At 39.5% G+C, this 21,804-nt stretch overlaps 1 pseudogene; it reads right to left on the minus strand.

Moving 5' to 3' along the window:
* Positions 1 to 21,804, minus strand: part of LOC148190287 (uncharacterized) — a 218,393-nt pseudogene that overhangs the window by 196,516 nt on the left and 73 nt on the right.

Below are 21,804 nucleotides of genomic sequence, written 5' to 3' on the forward strand. Positions count from 1 at the left end.
CGTTACGATCTTACACCAAAAAGCACTGTCAAGTGGAAATATTTCACGAGTGTAGAATGAGAATGTGCTGTCCTTTCATGGTTACATAACTATTATATAAGGCTGAACAGCGTCCACTCCAACCACCTCCTTACAACGTCTGTGTGGAACAAGAACTTCTGTCACGTCTGTGACTGGGAAAAAAAATTCCAGTAAACATAACTAATTTTGCAAGATGTAATAATGGAGAGCTCTGTGAGTTCCACAGAAAGGGTATGTGTTTGGGTGGTTAACTCAAATCACTAAAAAACAAACATTTTTTCAGTTACTGCAGCTGTGTCTATATAGACATTTTTGGACTTGGACGTATCTGTCTCCTATATTACAGCTAAACACTGTGGACTATGCTTTTAATGTTTGTTGAAACCTTCTTGTTTTCCTTCTTTGATCAAAATGTCCTGAATCCCTCAAACCAGTTATTGCTGTGACATCAATGCTGTTATTTTTTTTCTTTCTTGTTAAGCCTGTAATCATTTAAATCAGCGTTTCATGTCAAAAGATAAAGCCCGCAACCAGCAATCAACAGCTTTGTGCTCAGTGAATAGCAGGTCATTATGTCAAACTATCAGTGTGATATTCACAGATGACAGACCACAGAATGGCCTCATCAGCCAATCAGACCGCAGTAATGAACTGAGCTGTGTATTAAATGATTAAACTTTATTTGCTCTGACCTGACAGCTGACAGTCTTAGTTACGCCAGCTAAATCCATACACTGCAAATATATGCAGAGTGGAAATATTTGACATGGACACACACTCAGAAACACACAAACGCTTGCTGTGTTATGAGGTAAAGATGCTGAATTGTTCCAGATGACCCAGATAGCAGAGAACGTTCCCACAATGTTTGCTGACATTACCTACAAGTTACAATAATGTTTTAAAGAAAACATTTTAACCCAATGTTCAAAAATCATTTTAAGGATGTTTATCATTTTGAATAATGTTCCTGTAAGGGTAAATACTGCCTAAGACGTAACGTTATAACTGCAACGTTCTGAGGAGGTGATGTTGAGAGGTGACACATCATAGAATGTTATTTTTATAAAATGTTCCCACAATGTTACATGAAAACAAATATAGAACATTTTGTTATCGAGGACTGAGATTACAGACCTTTTTTAAGATGAAAATGTAATGTAATATATAAACAATTTAAAAAAAAACAAACTTTTTTGATATTTAAAAAGAACGTTGGCCGAACTTTAAGAACGTTCAGGGAACATAAAGAAAAGGTGCCACAGAAAACGTTACTAAAACACTGAGTGGTTGCATTGTGCTGTTTTTAGAGAAGTCAGAGAGCTTCAGCAACATTTGTAGCTTGAGGAATAACTTTATTTGACCGGCGTTTTTAGAACCAAAAATTTCTTGGGGACGCTCAGACTTTCCTCAAATCTAAATCCCTGCACTCTTGTTAGAACTGAAGTGTTGGATGTGCTTATCTGTAAAGAGCCTCAGAGACGAGAAAGTGTAGGAGGAAAATTAATGCGTTGTGTCAATAAGAGACGAAGTGTTTGAGGGTGAGATTTAAGTTTGAAAAAAAAAAACAAAAAAACATCTGCACTGAATGAAAAGAATAAAAACAGTCGAAGCGCCAACTGTAATCGATCAAAGAGACGCAAATAAATGAGTGGAAATTAAGAGCAGAATTAAAGGAGGATGTTGCTTTGCTGTGAAATGCTGTGTGTGTGTGTGTGTGTGTGTGTGTGTGTGTGTGTGTGTGTGTGTGTGTGTCCTTCACAGACCTCCGGTAAGAAAATGAATAGGGAGTATATGTGTTTAGTTCCTCTGCTCTGACTGCACTGTCAGCTCAACATCAATCACCTGCTTGCTCACACACACACACACACACACATTTTGCATTTCACTGGAGTAATAGCTTGTATAATTTCATGTGACAAATTAACTGATTTATTGAACATCCACATTTGATCACAGCCTCATAGCGTACTTGGTGCTGAACAGTCTAAACAGATGATTTATAACCAACTTGTATTTGTTGACTTCATGTATTTACTAACTCTAACCAGGGGTGGAAGTGGGCCGGTACAGTCCAGTACTCCGAGCCGCTAAAAGATTCATTGCCAGTAAATAATACCAGAAGCCTGCCTAAATCACTTTGGTAAAGTCTGAAAGATTATTAACAAATTCAAACTTCCTGGATTATTAACTCAAAGTTAAAATGTTGTCAAAACTCAAAAAACACTCCTGTTTGTGTGTGACCATTTGTGAGATGAGTGCGCAGAGACCGTGTACAAATTGCAACACTGAAAAAAATACTGCAAAAATATTTAATAACTTATTTCTTAAAGTGTACTGTCTCCAAACTCACTTCTCACATCAGTGGTGTCCTGCTGGTTATAGCAGGGGTCATTAATGTCTGCATCACTGCGCAGAAGGAAGTGTGCGTATACAGCTAGCTCACCTAGCACCACTGAGCTAGATAACATTACACATCCGCTGAGGAGGACGCCATTAATCTCAATTTGTCACAAGCACAAGCCCATCAGTGCATTTTCAACACTGAGAATGGTTCTGTCTGACCACGTTCTCAGCTGACAATGTCCAGTGGCGTATCATGCAGATGCAAAAGGTTGTTTTTGGCATCCGGATCATACATCCAAAGCACTCCAAAAGCGGTACTTCCAACATTCATCAACTTACACCAAAACAATCTAGATCAATAAATAGCACTACTGGTTAGAGTAAATTGTGTATTTTTCATTTTGGGGTCCCTTTAACTCTCAAACAACCCTTTGAAAATATGGTGACTGGAAGAAAAAGTCCTTTCAAGAACTGAAAAATTACTCTCAAGTTTCAAGTTGGTCCTCGCAAAGACAAAAGTACAAGTGCACCATGCACACACACACATACACATACATTAAGAGCAGGCCATCCATCATCATCGTCTGGTTATTCTTCTCTAACTGTTGCTTTATGAGGAATTATGCAGCCTGTAACCGTCCGCTGAGGACAGGCAGACACACACCCACACCTGTTGTCAGCGTGCTGTTGGCAGAGTCTCCGCGTGCTCCGAGATTCCTCATTATCCTGCTTCTCCTCGTTTGTTTTGGATTTTGTGCATATTTTTTTAAGTAGTTATGATGTTAACTGTGTTTCTTTTGACATGAGGGGCAGTAAATAATGAGTTTAATTTCCAGCTGTTCTGCGGTTGTACTCGACAGCTTCCACTGAAAATACGCACAACTGTAGGAGCCTGAGGCCGAACGGAGCAAAGAGAAAAAAAATTTAAAAATAAATGTTCCCTTACCATTAAAAATTCAACATCAAGATATGCTTAAAGGCAACATTAAAGAGCATCCGAAGCTGCAAAGTCTTATTTTACCATCCTACAATCTAGCCGCACATATGCTAACTTCCTGCCTTGATAAATCTCCCACTGTTCTGGGATAGGCTGTTTACATTTGGCCCATATTAGAAATAATACAAGCTGCAGTTTGTGGTTTCAAACCCCCCACAGTTCTACTCGTAGGCATCTGAAGCTGTAACCCCATTACAGATGTTTCACAAAGCAGAGAGTTTTTAAAGCAGAACCATCGATTTTCTTTTAAAAATACATATGAACCACATATCCAACCATGCTGTCAATTCTATATTTCATCTGAAAGTGAAACATTGGGGGGATCTGACAAGAGAGAGATATTTCAGATATTAAATGTGGAGATATTTACTAAATTGAACAGAAATGCCTCTGTGGATCTGTAACTATGCCTTTACATTTACATTTGACCCACATTATACGCAGAATAAATTCTGCTAATTCATTTTATAATCACGATAAACCATTGACTTATTCATGAGGGCGTCTGCAGTCAATCAACAGTTATCTGTTCCGAAAAAACGGGATTTACATTTCATATTCTTTCATTTTAATTGTTAATATGAAGTTAAAAACAAATAATATCCCCTTTATGTCTCACATGAGATTATCTGACATTTCATTTTATGAGTTTTTAGGATTACTTCAACAGCCCTCCTTATTTTAATCCACTCCCAAACTACCTGAAATACCACCTAATGCAAGTGTAAAATATCTTTTGCAATAAATGGGAGTTTTTTCAAAAGTGATATGTTTCTGTTAAGCATATTTTATATTTCCCATCTCAATTTGCGCAATTTTAGGGTTAATGTAAAACTAATTACTGTGGCTGCATCTATTTTTCTGTACAATCCATGAACAGAATATCAATAACTACAATAGAACTAATGTTTGTTCAGACACATACACACACATGCTGACCTCATTTCCTGCAGTTAGATATAAGTCGTTTTCTATTACTGGTTTTAATTTGAATGGATATCCTTTGTTCTGTGAAGGAGAACTTTTAGCCTCCCTGGTGTGTTAAAGTTACTCTAAATGGACCAATAGCAATAAAGACGAACCTGTCATATGAAATAACATATCCAAGGGTTTTTTTCTAGCTTGGCAATAACTTTATATTTGAATCCAGCTATAATTAAGAAGAGCTGAAAAGACAAAGGAGAGCTAGCGGCTGAGGTCTGATCATCTTATCATCTGATTATCTTACAAACAAAGAACAACAATGCTTTTTATATTCTCTGACCTAGAAAAAGCTGGAGAGTCTCCACCAGTTCAGTTTGAATATGATACACAACAACTCTGCTTTTTTCTCCTCATACTGTTTCTCTCCATCATGCTGCATCTTCTTCTGTCTTTCACACCATTGTAGTGTGTCAGGAAGTGAACACCAGGCTCCCAGGTGAAAGTCCAAGGTTTGTTGGATCCATGCACCTTCCCTCCCACAAACCTACATGGACCCTCACACTCCTTATACTACTTTGTTATCAGCAGCATTTTAACCTGACACTGTCCAGCGGCGTATTATACTGCCGCCACAGGTTTCATCTATCTAGGTTATCAACTGTTATCATTCAGTCACACCAGGTGTCGTCCGACTGACTGGCACCATATCATAACACCGCTAGAGGTTCCCCCCGGTCACCTTACCAACTGATGCAGCCGGTTGGCGTAGCATACTGCCACGAAAGGTGGTTTTTGGTGTCCATATCTTACGCCAAAATAACTGACAAAGCAACAGTATATAATGACAAGGACCTGCTCCATAGATATAAATGACTCATTTTAAGGAAACAAAAACATAACAATTCTTATTTTCAGGTGATTATACACTAAAGAAAATAATCATATTGTATTATATTTCATTTCTGCTAATATTTTCCCCTAATATCTACACACTGGACCTTTAAAGCGGTCTTTATTTTGTTTTGATCAATTGGAACAGCTGTAAAAAGCTCATATTACAGGCATTTGTGTGCTGTGTTTGGTAATCATACACAGAACAGCTATTAAAATTCACATAATCACAGCGAATGTGACGTCTAAAGTCTGAAATAGCAAATGCATCTGGTAGTCACCGTGACGACCAGCATCTCACCCTAGTTTCAAAGGTGGCTGCTATAAAAGAAATACCACTTGGCTTTTTTGACATGGTGGACGACATGTTGTCCAACCTTTACACTGTGTGTGTGTGTGTGTGTGTGTGTGTGTGTGTGTGTGTGCGCGTGTGCGTGTAAGCTTTTACGCCAAAAGGCCAAGCAATTGTCTTGGACGTAAATGTCGGAGGCAGCTTGTCTGCTCTCCTCTCTTCACCTTGTCACCACACCTTGTCTTTCATCCCTCTCTCTCTCTCTGTCCCTCTTTGTCGGTCTGTCAAAACCTTTCTCGTTCTATATCTTTTTTTGCAGTTGTTCCAGAGTGGCAGTCTGCCCTCTATTTCACCTCTTTCTGTGAGAGCTTCCAGGTAGTCTGTCACACACACATGCACACACACTTAAATGTCACCAAATCATATATCTGTCTTTGTCTTTTCTGTCTCTCTCATTTACTCCTCCGTGCGTTCTTTCTGTATTTTGCAGCATCATTTATGTTTCTTCTCAACATATTTGATGGATAACATTATGTGTCATCCTTTCTAGACAGCCGCACTTCCCAGAAACCAACAGATCGATACCTGAATTGATTGACTGATTGATGTGTTCGATCCATCTTGTTTCACGCGGAGCTGGCCACTGCTCATTTCTTCATCCTGAGGGATGGCGATGAGCCCAGAGATGTCATTTATTCTCACAGTATAACAGCCACCTGCTCAACATAAAGGACTGAGAGGAGAAAATTATTGGGCTGAGCAGTCAGAGATGGAAATGACTGCATTTATCTATGTACAGGGTCTGCAATATATATATATATAAAGAGAGACAGAGAGAGAGAAAGAGAGAGAGAGAGAGAACAAAACATCTCTAGCCAAACTCAAGGCTAGAGATCAGGAAATAAAACTGTTGCATTACCGAGAAAAATCAACAATAAAATACTTATGTAAAAGCACCCCTACACTGAATTATGTGTTTCTTTTTATGTTACTTTAATGTTTGACCTTTGCTGTGTAAAATGACATATGTGCAGAGTTACTCACTGACTGTTTTCACATGTATGATGATGATGTGCTACACCTCAACACGTAACTCCTTCCCCGAATCCGAAACCGCCTGTGCCAGCATGAGCAGGATGGTAATGTAATGTAACAAGCACAAGGGTGCCTATAGGGTGCACGGGAGGGGTGGTGCTTTGGTCCAACAAACCGCAGACTTTTATGCTTCCTGTCTAACTGTGATGTTTTTTTCTACACCTTACCATGTGCATCTTTTGCCCAGTCCTAACCATCTGTTCCAGCATGTGCATTTGTTGATGTGTCAGCGCTGGTTACCATGTGCTTCTGTTGCCCATACGTAACCACATGCAGATTAATCCCATGTGCTTGCGTTGACATCACGATAGCGGCATCCCAGAACATAAAGAGCAGAGGCAGAAGGATACTTAGAGCACAATATGCAGATGCAAAAGTCCACTGCAATATGTGACAACTCGGGATGAGAACGAGCTGGTTCCCTCACTGTCGGCACTAGTCGGTCACTCGCACTAGCACGTTGAATCAACGTCAGATCTTGTAGAGTCTGCTAGTGAATAAAATCACTCTGATCAGCAGTGGGCAATAGTAAAAACGACAGTGAGGAAAACAAACAAATTACTAAAGTCAGGGGGGTCTTTACAGGTGCAACTTTTTTTTCTTTAACTTACATATTATACAGTACCAGGACAAGAAACAGATCCCAGCAGCAAGAAGAATGACTCTTTTCAAACACACACACAAACACACACTGTCTTGCCTGCCATCCTTTCTCCTTTGACCTCACCTTGTTGACCCTGCAGAACACTTATCAATACTTTCCCCCTATCACATTTATCAATACTCCTCGTTGCCTGATAACATCATCACATTCACCAATCTATACTCACCACTTTTGTATCAAATTGTAGCTCTCTGTTATCAATACCCAGGAGTGTGTGTATTCAATTAGAAAGACGGGGCGATCAATAGCCAGCACCTACTGCAGCCAATCCCGGAGCCTTATCAATGCCAGCTGCCGGCTTGACAAATGATAACGCACACGGATCAATAGGTTGGTCTGATGATAACGTTGTCTTGTGTGGGTGTTAACAGCACATAGAGGAGGCTGAGAAACTACAGTGTTACAGTTTATAATCCACAAAACACTGTTAATTTATTGTAGAAACAGAGAAACCAATGAGTTTACTATCATCTAAGGCATATTGACATTACTGGGGACTTGTGATTAATGAATGACTATAATAATGAATGATTAAAAAAAATATGAATGATACTATGATATGATTTAATTTACATTAAATCACTTGCGGGGCATCATTTCCCAAAAAAAAAAAGGGAAAAATTATTTTATTAAGTCAGTCTTATAAAATACACTTAACTATCAATTTGGAATTCTGATTAATAATTAAAATAATAACTGTGAGCAAAATCATATTAGTAGGAAACACTGAAGGATTTTGAAGATTCTGATACAGCAGAAGTTGGCAAGTTTGATTCCAAAAATATTTATTCACAGTATGGTACAGTAAAACACACATCATCGAATCTACAAACTATATATACCTGATGCATAACTGACGACTAAGACACAAGAGTGTGTGTGTGTGTGTGTGTGTGTGTACTGAGTGAATGTGAGGGATTTCTGAGAGGTGATAGTCCACGATTTTGCAGAGGAATCTGGTCACTTTTATGTCCTGAAAGAAAGAGCAGTGTGGGGCAAACTTCGCTTTGTTCTCCTTTTCTTTAAAAGTTGGCTTGCAAACTTTGTGTTTGCTGCAGGCACTAACTTGTCTGAAATCTTCTGCCTTTTAAAAAGAGTACTTTATGGACAGTTTGGAGTGGTCCACATGTGCTGAGAGCCAGGCCAGAGCTCCCACTGGGAGCCGGGGTGAGGAAAGATTTGTCTGTCTTATCAAGATGAAATTCAAGATGGTGCTTTTAGTGCAACACGTTGAACAACAAAAGAAGAGATCATTTTTGAAGTGTAGGATATGTTTTACTGATGCTGAGATGTTGGATAAGATGCTCCCATGAACAACGGCCCGTAGCCCCTCAACACCCTAGAAACATACAACGGCAACATTTTCCTCTGCTGAAAATATTGTGTTAGAAAATATAGTCCTTTGATTTAAAACATAAAAGCTTGGATTCTTGTCTGCGTTATGTACGTATAAATGGTAACGCATGCTGCATGGTGTAGGGCATATGTAATTGGATGATTCCTGCATGGAAAGGTGGACCACTAACAATGAAAACAGAGGAATTATAGAAAATTGCCAAAGACCAGTGATGGTTTTCTGGTGTGTAATAAAAAGCTTGTTGTGCAAACCACACAAATTTGGGCTGACTGTCTGAACATGGAGCCTTTCACTTCTTATTCTGTTAACGGTGGAGAATCGTAAGTACTGACGACAAAACAAAGGTGGGTGTATTGTGAAGCTTTGTTCACCTCTCCTTGGCTGCTCGTCCCTGTCAGGTTGCATTATGGGTAGCAGGGTGGCTGTTAAAGGTGGCGACGGCCTGCAGAGAGCTTCAGGTTCAGTCTGTCTGCAGCTCTGGAGATTTAACCTGCAGCTGTAATCACTATCGACATAAACTGCAGCTTCCTCCTACTTCCTGCTGTGTGCATGAGTGTGATTGGGACATTTCCCACCAATCACAGTACCGGTCCTCCCCGGGGCATCACAGAATACATTTGGATGCTCAGAGGTGATTTACAGCATCAGAAACATTTCTGCAAATCATGTCTACCTCTTTGAGTTGTAGCTTATTTGTTGTGCCCTTAACTGTACTAGTGTATGCAGTGTACTACCTACAGTAGAAAAAATGAATATCTATCTTCTATTCTCACCTGCTGCTAGTCAGAGTGATTTTATGCACTGACGGGCTCCACCAGATCTGATTTGAGCGTCTGACTAATGACAACGGTGCACCGTTGGCATTAGACACCAACACATTCCCATCCAAAGTTGTCACATATTTCCACTTTGTGGTGTTACGCATCTACATATACGCTCTAAGTATACTTCTGCATCTGCTCTTTACCTTCTGGAATGTCAACACAAGCACATGGTTGGATGACGCTGCCCGTCATTATGTTTAGACAACAAAAGGACATGGTAACCAACGCAGAGATGTCAACAAACACACATGCTGGCACGAATGGTTAGTATTAGGGGAAGGAGGCTCATGGTAAAGTGTAGAAAAAAACATAACATCCAGACAGAAAGTGTAAAAGTCTGGGGTTTGTTGGACCCATCCACCGCCCCTCCTACCGCCCTATAGGTTTCCTCACGCTCCTTATATTACGTTGTCACTGGCAGCGTTTCATCCTGATGCCACCACTTTGTCTCCAGCATGCCGGGAATTCAGCTGCAGAGTCTCTAATCTCTGTGTTAGTCTGACTCAAAGTCCTACATCAGCACAGAGCTTCAACTGCCTGGATCCATCCTACCTTTCCTGCCGATCTCTCTCGATCTGAATAAAACATTCTGAGTCAATTCAATTTCAAACCAAATGCAAAGAGAAGAAAAAAAACAATTCTTGGATGAATCCTTAACCTTGTTAGTTTGCTGTATCCATCTTTTATGTACCATATCTATCTTAAAGTGTGCAGACCACTAACCACCTTGCACCTCTTCTTTTGGACAGTGTTAGAGCCTCGAAACAGTGATGGGAAAAGTAAGTGTGCAAGAAAGTGTTATTCTCACTGTGTTTTAAGATGTGATATGCAAAGTGAATTTTAGAGGCTGCACAATTGCAGTAAGTCAAAGCAAAGATGCAAACAGGCGCAAACCATCATGACTAGCACAAGCACATAGTCATAGTCATAGTCATAGCATCATGTGACCTATAAAAGCAAAAACAGTGTTTCCATTGCAGTTTTGTGAATATTGCTCTCTTGAAGTGCCTGAAATACCACCTTATGAGAACGTGAAAACGTTTTTTGCAGTAAATGGGAGTTTTTTCAAAACTGACGTTTCCATTAGTGGTATTTTTATATTCCCAATTTCAATTTGGTGGGTAATGGTTAATGGAAAGCCCCCTATAATTTGAGCCGTCACACATGGATAGTGTGTTTAAAAAATAGCTAAATTGAACTTGTTGGTTGTTTGGTGAAGAAGTGCAGTATGAACAAACAGTCCGATGGTCATTTTACCTGTAGAACTACTAGAGACTGATGACTTGTGCAAGTCGCAACCCACCTCTCATCCAATATATGATGGGATATTTAGAAAAATTACCAGGTACCAGACTTCAAAATCGCTCCCCACATCTCTTCTCGTTTCAGCAGTCAGATAGGTCTGGTGCTGCTCTGAGAAAAATCAATCTCAGGTATTTTTTTGCAGTACCAAGACTGATTGTCAGCTTCCCACCCAACTACTCTCACAAGCAAAACCCAATGTCTCAAAGACACCATTATGTTAACATCAACACAATGTGAAATTCTAATTTATTAGCAACCTGATTGTCATTCCAACCAAGTTTCAGCATCTGTTCAAGGTCAAAATCCAACGTCTTACTAATTCCATATTGATGCCTGTCTGCCAGCTGGAATCTGTTTTCTTCTTGGTGACAGCCATCAATCGATTTTACCAGCAATGTTAGAATCACAGTATTGACTGAAACACTACATGTCAAATGTTATATCTGTCCACACATGCAGGAGTGATTGTAACAGCATACAGGGTATTTGATATATAATAAATAATAATTAATAAATGTAGTTCAACATTGACTATGGACTTGCTAAATATCTTGCAGCAGGGCAAAAAAAAGAGTCACGCACTTTACCACTTCTACTAGAAACAATCCAAGGGGAAATACTGAAGAATAATATGTTAATAAGTGAGTAACTCTGGACAGAGTCAGGCTGGCTGTTCCTCCATGCCTCCAGTCTTTATGCTAAGCTAAGCTAATAGCCTCCTGGCTCTTTAGCTGCACAATAAATGCATAGACATGAACGCGTTATCGATCTTCTCGTCTAACTTTCTTTTATTTGTAATCTACAGCCCACAGAGGGTGAATGTTTGATGCGAAAATCCCTTGGGGTGGACAGTTATAGAGTGGAATCAGATTTTTTTGTGTTCACTTCATGAACTCACAAAATAAGTCATCATAGTTAAAAAAAAAAGTGTGAGGAATGTGTGTGTTAGACATTGCAAAACATGCACACTTGTCCATTCCTACACACAAACATTCAGGATTGTTGAACACACACACACACTGTTCTTCATATCAGTGACCTTGCATGACTGTCTGCAGAGTTATAAGACCTTCAGTGTCGCGCAGCACGCCAGATCAATACATTTATTAATGAGGGCCGATGACTGCGGTCTGCTCGCCACACCGCATCCTTGAGACTTATAAGCAGGTCATTATTCGTGACCTCAATGGATTCTTAATTCAGACAAGTAGAGCAAGCATAAAACCGTCTCTTCCGCCTCCCACAACATCACTGAATAATTAAACACAGCTTTCCAAGATGAACATTGTGTGGATGGAGGGGAGGTGGGGCACTGAGAGCACCAAGAAGAAGCTGGCGGGGAAGGGTCAGGCTGGGTGGAGGTGAGGCATGGAGGGAGTCACTTTTTCTGGGATTAAATGTTCTTCTTTTCCGTTTCCAAAGTGGATTAATTTGTGTATTTTGTGTTGTTTTAATACAGCATGTTTTATTCAGGCGGTGGGATGTAAGAAAGAATGAGCCCTTAATGTGGATTCACACTGAGACAGGTGACCATGTGCACTTCAGGTGCTAAAGAACTTCCAGTTTTAGGGCTTTCTACACTTTACATTAATACCAATATTTTTCTAAATTCACCCAGCCTGTGCTACGGGCTGGGTGAATTTACATCCACTCTGTTAGTGCTTTCAGTGTATGATCGTGATGCCAAAAGCCACTTTCCGATGGCATCACATTAGCATGCACTTGGACAGAACTGGTGGCATTGTTACTTGAACGTGGTTGGAACTTTCCTTCCAATTTGTTCCTTTCTGTATTATGCAGTAAGAACTCAGATTTTAATACTGTTAAGTGAAAACAAGTATTCTGCATTGTTGCTTAATAATCAGACTGCTGTTTCATTTAACTCAATTCAATCAGCTTTGTGTTAAATTCACGAATCAAGTAAACAAAAAAATCCAAATGCTTTAATAAAACAATATTTGAACAGATATTCAGAATACATCAATACATTGTAGAAGCTGCATAATTTCCCTGCATAAAACTCAAAAACAATTTGAGCTGTTCCGCCTTAGAAATAATTTGTTTTTTGTAGTGACTTTTAGGAGCAGCTTGTACAAGCAGAGATGAAGAGATGTGATTCAGTGAGGAGAATGAAACTTTAAAAAGAGCCTGTGTGCATTTACAAAGACAGGAAAAGAAAATTATGCTTGATGTAATGCGTCAGTATAATGATGAACTGATGCTGCTTGGTGATCCTGGTCTTTGATCCAAATGACGGGGACAAAATAACACAGAGCATCTTCAAACAAAGGACACCAGTGTGGATTCACTGGCAATGACATATGTGTCCTCAGAGGAGCACAGTGCAGTACGTAATGTGCATTACATGTATGGGAGTTATTTTGAAGTTGCTTTGATGCTTGTAGACCAGGATCCAGAGGGAAACATTTCAGTGCAGATGAAAAGTCAGTCTGACATTTACAACATTTATCAATCTCCACAGAAGCAAACAAAAACTTCAGCACAGACATAGCCTAAATATTTTTAAGCTTACAACATTTACAACTGTTATTGTGTCACCAAATAAAGTTTTGATTTACCTTTTCATTTAGAAATTTACATTATAGATTTCAAATATGTGGTTGATTTATCAAAGTATTGCACAATCAGAAATTCGTTCTAACCCATAAACCAGGCACGACTACCTGCTCAGCATCCATGGCTTTAAATTGGAAAGCCCTTTTGTTATTTACCAACGCAATAAGCAGATTAAATGTTAGCATTGTACTTTTCTGCAAACCAGATACCTTACATTTGTATGTTATCACGGAACAGATACATTGAAAACCTACATTTCAAGAATGCTGTGGTTAACGTGTGCCAAGTTTTAGGCACAAAAACCACTTAATTATGGTTAGGAAAAGACTGTGTTTTAGCAAAAATAAACACTTTTTGTCACACTATGTCAGCATAAATCACAGCAATGTCTTGGTAAAAAAAACAATCACTTTTGGTGCCACTGTCTTGGTGGAAAAAGCAGCAATATTATAAAAATACAAGCATTTTTCATGGCACTATGCTTGCAGGAAATGCTGCTATGTCTCGGTAAACTGAATTTGTGACACTATCCACACGGAAACATAGTAATGTCTTGATAAAAAAAAAAAAAAAAAAATTAAAAATTGTCGTGGCAGAGGTGTCTCTGTAAAAACCAAACATTTCCGTCTGGAAAGCAAAATCTTGACAGAAAACAACTGTTTGTGAGACTATCCCACTAAGAAAGTGATGTCTTGGTTTAAAAACCTCCTTTCTTGGCATTATCCCAGATTAAAGTGCAGCAATGTCTCCATAGAAACAGTCGCTTTTCATAGCGCTGTGAACTCGTGTTAAAAAAAACAATTACTTTTTGACACTGTCCCCAGTGGGAAACTTTGTCTTGGTTAAAGAAAACCTGCTTCACTTCACACTATCCTGACTTTAAAGGCAGCAGTGTCACTGTAAATAGATGACAGCTTTTCGTGGAACAGTTCCTGGTGGAAACATGGCAATAGGTCACAAAGAATGTGTGGTAGCTAAAAAGCCTCCGGAAACAGCAATGATTTGACCAAAAGAAATATATGCAGCTTGCCTAGATGTTACGCCATCCACCAACCCCTCCGCCTTACAATGACAAAACCAGCTTTACCAAATTATCCATGATTTGCAGACACATACAGTGCCAGTTTTCGTCTCGGGCTGGGCAGAATTTATCGTTTGTTCTGTGTCTCCTTAGCTTCCTAAACTCTGGCCCCTGGTGGCAAAAAAGACCAGTTATTGCTTTTTGTAAAGAGTGGCTTTTATCACAGTTAAATCTTCTGTCTGCTCTTTTCAGGGCGCAGTCACTCCTTCAGCGTGTTTATCTGCACACACCAGTATAATTAATGCATCAGATGTCACAGACTTGGAACGCAGATACATTTGGCTGTCACGGAGACGCTTGCTGTGATTCACACGTCTGACATGACACAAGTGATGAGCACTGATACACACACTCACACACATACATGAACCTTCATTCACACTCACTACCAAAGCCATGGACACTTCAAAATACAACAACGCACTCACACAGAGACTGGTGCACAGCCTATAATCTTTATGACAGCTAACATGTTTATAATTACACAGCATGAAACTATGGCAGTCATTCAGAGGATCTGAGACTATTACTTCAGCTGTCAGTTCTGCTCACCAGCGTGTGAACGGTGATCTGTTCCACATTTATTTTAAAAATTCAAATCAATTTCCTTTATGACTCCCATCATAATAAATGCATTCAGCGACAAGACTGTTAAGAATTTAACAGGCAAATGAACACTGTCAATTTATGTCCACTTGTGTCTGACAAATGACAAGAGTCTGACAACTTATGTTAAGGCTCCCCACAGAGATAGACCTTTTTGTTGAAGAGTGAGATCCTTTTTTGTTTAACCCTTTGAAACCTGGAGCAACATCACTTTTCTTGTGCTGCTTTCAGACGCCCTTCACAACTATTTAAACCTTTAAACCCAAAGAAAATTGATGTGTGTTTTTTTTTTCAAAAACTGGGGAAAAGAGCAATGAGCAACTTGGTTAGACATGTTCCACAAACTGAATCTGAATCTCATCTCTTTGTCAATCTGCACAAAAAAACCCCCAATAATTTTAGTACTGATTAAAAAGCTCAACCTCCGTCTCTCGGGACTACAGCTGCGCGGTATACATGTGCAGCTGCTCGCAACATTAATGAGGATCTGGACTCTGCTGTTTCTTAACAAACAACCCTTTGTCTCTTTACACTGGAGAGCAACAAATACATAAAGTGATACAAATTCATAAATTACAGGAAAATGGGAGTGTGCATCCTGCTCAAGCAAAACAGTGTGGCTGTTATTGGGATTCCAGATTTACTTTAGGCAATGTCTCTCAGCACTTGAGCACAATAACATCGTTGTGCAAATGAAGCAATAATAGAGTATAATTAATTCTCCTAAAGCAAACTGATTCTGAGAGTTCATGTCTCATTGTAAAAACAAAAAGGGAAATGAATGCCGATCTGCCCTTTTTGGCAGTTCTGATCTTGTCAACCACTTTCCCAAAGTGATTCTTAACACTTTTTGTAACACCTACCTACTTGTTAATGGTTTTCGAGGGTCCCTGGAGGATTGGAGATAAATAATCATGCTCAATCATTTCTTTCTTTTTTTTTTTAACTTTTCTTGAATTTTCTCCAAGTTTGGAATGCACAATTTTACAAATACTGTACATTTCTCGAAAGGTTTGGTCAATATACACCCCCTAAACATCAAATTAGGATGCAGCATAGGTTTTAAGGGGGGATGCAGAGGACATGTCCCCCTTACTATTTCGAACATGCACGTTTGTCAACCCCAATAAAAACATGAAAGTAGCAGAAGACTTTCATTGCGATGAACTGCTAGAAGACAACTCATAGACAAAACAAGTCCTCCAGGAGCTCCTTACCAGATCAGAGGACGAGATCAGCCGCCAAATAACGAGGATGTTCAATGATTGTTACTGTATGCTATATGGCAGACGCTGTTGTGTTATATGTCTCGTCTGTCACCCCTCTTTTGCTTCCACGAGGCTGGCATACTGTCTAAAATCACACACTGGAGCGGCATGATGCTGCCGCTGTTTAGAAGGACAAAGAAAGAATTTAGCAACCCAAGATATCTTTGCTTAAAGGACCTCAGAGAACTCAGCTCACTGTACTGTTTTTTAAAGCATCTTAAAACTGTTTTCTTGATCTTTACCTTAAACTTTGTGGTTTGACCACTTTGTGTCCTTCTCTCCTGTTCTCTCTTCTGTAAAGATTGCTTCCTTACATTTCAGCGTTGTAAGTTGTTGACCTTTGAAGTCAAAATCTGAAGACTTCCTTTTTCTTTCACCTCCTTGGGCCACTGAACTTGCAACAACAATCAAAGTATGAAAGTGTCCAACACAGCTGTGATGGATCCTCTGATCTGATAGCAGAGTTCAACAGCAGCACCACATTCCCATCGATCAGCCTCTGCAACGCAACGGGCCTTGATGTGGGAAACTGCTGTTGTGTGCAGAATCCCACCAGAAACTAGAGTCATCAAACACACACACACACACGCACACACACACACACACACACACACACACACACACACATAAAGACAAACTATACAATTTATGATCATAATAACAACTACAGAGTCCTTCATTCTCCTGTCCGTTCATTTGGTCGCTCATTTTCTTTACCTACCACACTTCTGTCATTGATGTCACGGTGTTCCCACATCTGCATTCAGTTCATCTGCATTATTGATAGGAAGCATAGACAAAACTTACTAAAGTAAGTTGTGATATATCGGAATAAGTCTTACGTGTCCAACACATTTGTATTTGTGTCAAAAAGTATTTGCCTACTTTATTCAAACAGCTACTGCTTTGCAGAAATATATAAGTCATTGGCTTGTTGTTTTGCAGTCAGTCGAGTCTCCACAGGAAAACGTTGCCATTGTACGTTTCTGCAAAACCATTGATACGTTATATTTATATGTTTTATACGTGATGCAGCATATGAGCTGTCTTTGTCATCTGAAAATGGGTGTGGGTGTCTTGACACCTTGGTGAGATGCATGCCAAGCTGCAGACCGCTGTTCTTGACCAGCAAACAACAATTCACTTGTTTTTTGGAAACCTGTCGCAGCATTTCCACAGGTGTTTGTAGCACTGACGCAGGGTGTTTGTAGCGGCACACTATTGCATTTCCCAGCGGTGTTTGTGTCACTGATGTTTTTTTTAACCCACACATTGCATCGATTCACAGTGGCGTAGAAGCAGCTCCATTTGAGCCAATTTAGAGGTACATTGTGGGGTTTCTCAGCAGCGTTTGTGGCACCAAATCTATGTGTTGTTTTTCCAGACACATCGCAGCTTTTTGCAGTGGTGTAGAAGCTTCAGACAGGGGCGGAGCTTCCATGGTGGGCATTTTTTATCGACACGTCAGGCTGGTTGAGCCACTTAAACTGGGTGGGTTTTTTTTACCAATCCTGGTGTTGTTGGTAGCTCATCCTGCCGTTTTTCAGTGGCATTTGTGGTATCAAACCTAGGTTTTGTACAGACACATCACAGCTTTTCACAGTGGCATAGAAGCCTCTGAACTTGGGCGTTTTTCACTGAGACAGAGTTTCTGAGTGGCATTTGAGCAACTGAATCTAGGCATCTTCCGACAGCATGTCGTGCCACTAAAACCATTGAACCTGGGTGTATTTGTGGCACATCCTGACATTTCTCGGCAGTTGATGAGCAAACTGTGTTTTTTTCTGTTGACCCGTTCCTGCTTTTCCAAACGTGAGTGTTTTAAACCAAAACATGATCTTCTCCTCACCATAACCAAGTGATTTTGAGAAATACAGAGTTTCTGCCACAAAATGGTGTACAAATATAACGTCCCCCGTGATTTGCAGAAACCTACAACGCCAACATTTATTCTGGCGTTTGAGCTGCTGCAACAGTCCAGTGAACAAAGCGAGGCTCAAGGTTCCTAACTGCTGCTCATGTGTGATTTCTGATGAGCTTTAGTTTTGATTTTCAGTCTTTGTGATTTGTCTCTTTGATTTGTATCCGTTGTCATCATTCAGAGTGCTGGTATGCACAGCGCGTAGCCGGTGGAAGCGTCACAGAGATGGCCTCCTGTCAAGCAAACATGGCAGGCGATGACAGACACGGCCGTGGCTGATGAATAGTTTATTACCTACTTGCTGTCAAACAGCAAACATCCATCTGCAGTTACCCTCACAACCAACCTCACCTCGTTCAAACAAGCCGGGTGTTTTTATGTGTCTTAATATTTCAAGCTCGATGTTTGTTCTTTCATTATTTAGGTTTACTCCGTCTTCAGCTTATGTCTCTGATGGACACTGACAGCTCCACATTTGTCTGAAAAGTTTCTGGTTTTAGTTTGTTTTTGAGATACTTTATGGACTTTATTTATGCTCCATTTTGCATTCAAAATAATGCAGGTGATTTCTGTTTTCCACAGTGCAAGGTACCCACATTGATTAAAAACAACAGTTCTCTTTGCATTATAGGACCTGTGAATCATTTAACAACAATAAAAGGTTCCAGCTTTTGGTCCCAGTTATTTTGGGTTGCCTTTAAAATGCAGTACCAGTGCAGTACCACAAGATGCCATCACCAAAAAATCTCAACTCAAACACCCCACCTGTAGCCTTCTGTTAACCTGTTCAAGGCTCGTAAAACATCACTTTTAGAAATCTGCACTTACAGCTTTAGGCTATGAGTCATCTGGATAAAAAAAATAAAATACAGAAATATTATTAAAAACAAACTAAATATGACCTATATATATGTTATGTATATATAAACATATATATATGTTTTTCTAGTGTGAACATAAGTGAGCAGTGGTGGAGGAAGTACTGAAACTCAGTACTTAAGTAAAAGTACAGATAACCAGCAAAATATATACTCAAGTAAAAGTACAAGTACTACATAACAATCCTACTTAAGTAAAAGTAAGTAAGTACTTACTTTTAAATGTACTTTAAGTATTAAAAGTAAAAGTACTTACACAATGTTTTGTCTCTTAATGTTCAGGCCTATATTTCAATAAAAACATAGTATGGAGCTGTATTACCCTGTTAGATAACAATAAACAACAGAATTATAAAATAGAGTGTGAAATGAATCACAGAGGAGTAGCACAGAAATGCAGCTAACCTTTACAATAAACAAAAGTTGTTGCTTGTAAATATTACTAATGGCATCTGCAGAGGTATAAGAATTACTAGTAGTAACATCTGCATTTTCTAATGTCATTAGGTAAAACCAATAAAGAAGACGGTTATATATTAAAATCATTTATTTTATTATAAATCTATTCAAAGCAAAACAGACTCTGAATAATCTTTCGATAAGTTAGCCTATTTGATCAGATTTTTTGTCCTATAATGCAGCCAACAATTATTCTAATCAACATCTGATCAACACAACAATTCAACTGTGAAATTTTCTTTTAAACCTTTCTTTTCTTTAACTTCTGACATGTCATGAACATGAGAACTCAACAAGTCTTAATGCTGGCAAGGCTCATCTATAAACATGTTTTTTTTTCTCTGCACAACAGTTTTAAAATGGCAGTTTCATTGTCATTTGCATTACCAGAACTTTTGTTCAGTTTCAACAAGAGTTGGTTTTCAAAGTTTTTTGAGCCTAGTCTGCCTCTTTTTGAAGAAAAAATCTGCCCGGCTGAGCTAAAAAGTCTTTCACATGCTGCGGAGGCAGGCAGCGGAGTGTTGACTTTGAGGGACAAGTTGAGAACATTGGGCACTGACTTGAGGACATTCATGGAGGTTGTTGAACTGGCCAGATAGGGTGTCCAGCTGCCTTGTGGTTTCTTGAACGTTTCCTTCATAAGACCAAAGAAGTCCTCCTCCTCTGACCCTGAATGGCTGCCTGGTGATGGGACTGACTCTAGATCCAAGTGGGCCTTGATGTAGTCCATGCCTATAAAAACAATTTCCAGACAGAATAAAGGAAATGTGTGAAACCAATAAACATGGACTATATAACCATAGACTATACAGAACGGCCTATCATGATAACTAGATCAATGTGCTGTTCCTCAATAGTGACTATTAACACATTTTCTGATCCAGTGTTATATCTTACTATGATCAGGATCTGCCTTTTACAAAGGTTTAATACATGAATAATACCCTCCTGTACAACAGCAATTGAGGAACCATCTCAGTGACTTACCCGATTTCCAGCAAGTCTGCATTGCTTGTCCATGAGGTCTGAAACTTTGGAAGCAAAATGGCAGCAGCAACAAGTTCAGGGTCAGAAAGCATGTCTCCAAATCGCCGCTGTATTCCTTCTTGAAGGGCAGTGATCAGTGGCTGGCAGAACCTAGATGAGGTCTTCAGGCGGTCCAAGCTTCACATTTAGGAGGTTATAGTTGGCACTAGCCATCCCATGTGGACATCCTTCTCTGCCTGCAATATGTTCAGTGCCTTGGAGATTGGGCCCATATGGTTGCAACATATTCAGTCAAGAAAGCAAGTTCTGCAGGGCTGCACCTGTAAAGACATGGATGAAACACCAGAATGTAGAATATCAATAAAAGATCAAAATAGTTGAAAAAATCTAAGTATATTAGAATATTCTCAAGTTGATATTGCAGAAATTATGATTTGGCATTTTGATATCAGAAAGTAGTCTATATTGAACATTTCAACATGTAGTCTATAAGCATAAATCTGAAAACAACATTAATGTCACCAATCATGTTTTACAAGAGTATGTGTTTGGCTGTGCAATATACTTATACTTATGAAATGCTACTATCTCAAATTAAGATCTAGTTCTAGAAACATGAAACAGATGGTTGATAAGATGATAATGTTCCAAATTATCTCAATGCAGTTAATAATAGTTACTTTAACAGCAGCCCCTGAAACTAAGGGGTAGATGGTAAGTCAACTACAATATTACTCAACCCGATACATGTGTATCTGCTCCCAGCCACACTTACATGGGGATTTTAAGTGCAGTGGTCACTGCTCTGATGGCTCCTTCTCCTCTCTCTCTAATTATTCGCAGTATCCGTTCAACAGAAAGAAAGAAAGGAATTCCACCGAGTGTCAACTAATTGAATGAGTTGCAGCTTGCATTCCCTCTCAATGACCTCTGCAGCTGTAGAGGAAGCGGGAGGTCCTATTCAAAGTGATGAGCACTTAGCAAATGCTGCCGCGACTTATTTTCTTGTAGATGTCGTTGGAGTTGGCATTTTGGGCATCAACTGTTGAGATCAAGTTAAGGAGATGACAAGCAAGCGGTGATGCTTTGGAAGCTGATATGGCACTTTTCGTCATCTTCTTCATTCATTAAAGCTTCCACTTCAACAGCCTCTGTCTCCCACTTCAGGATCTTCTTCTGGAGCTTCTTCTTCCTTCTCACTATCATTCACATCTTCCACCCCCCATCAGCAGCACTTTCTTCATCACACCCATAAACCCTAAAAGCCTTGATGAGTGGAGGCATTGTCAGTTGTAGTTCTGACAATCTTTT

This window comes from Plectropomus leopardus, chromosome 2 (assembly GCF_026936395.1).
Source record: "Plectropomus leopardus strain MGB_pleo_1.0 chromosome 2, ASM2693639v1, whole genome shotgun sequence".
NCBI classification, from domain to species: domain Eukaryota; kingdom Metazoa; phylum Chordata; class Actinopteri; order Perciformes; family Serranidae; genus Plectropomus; species Plectropomus leopardus.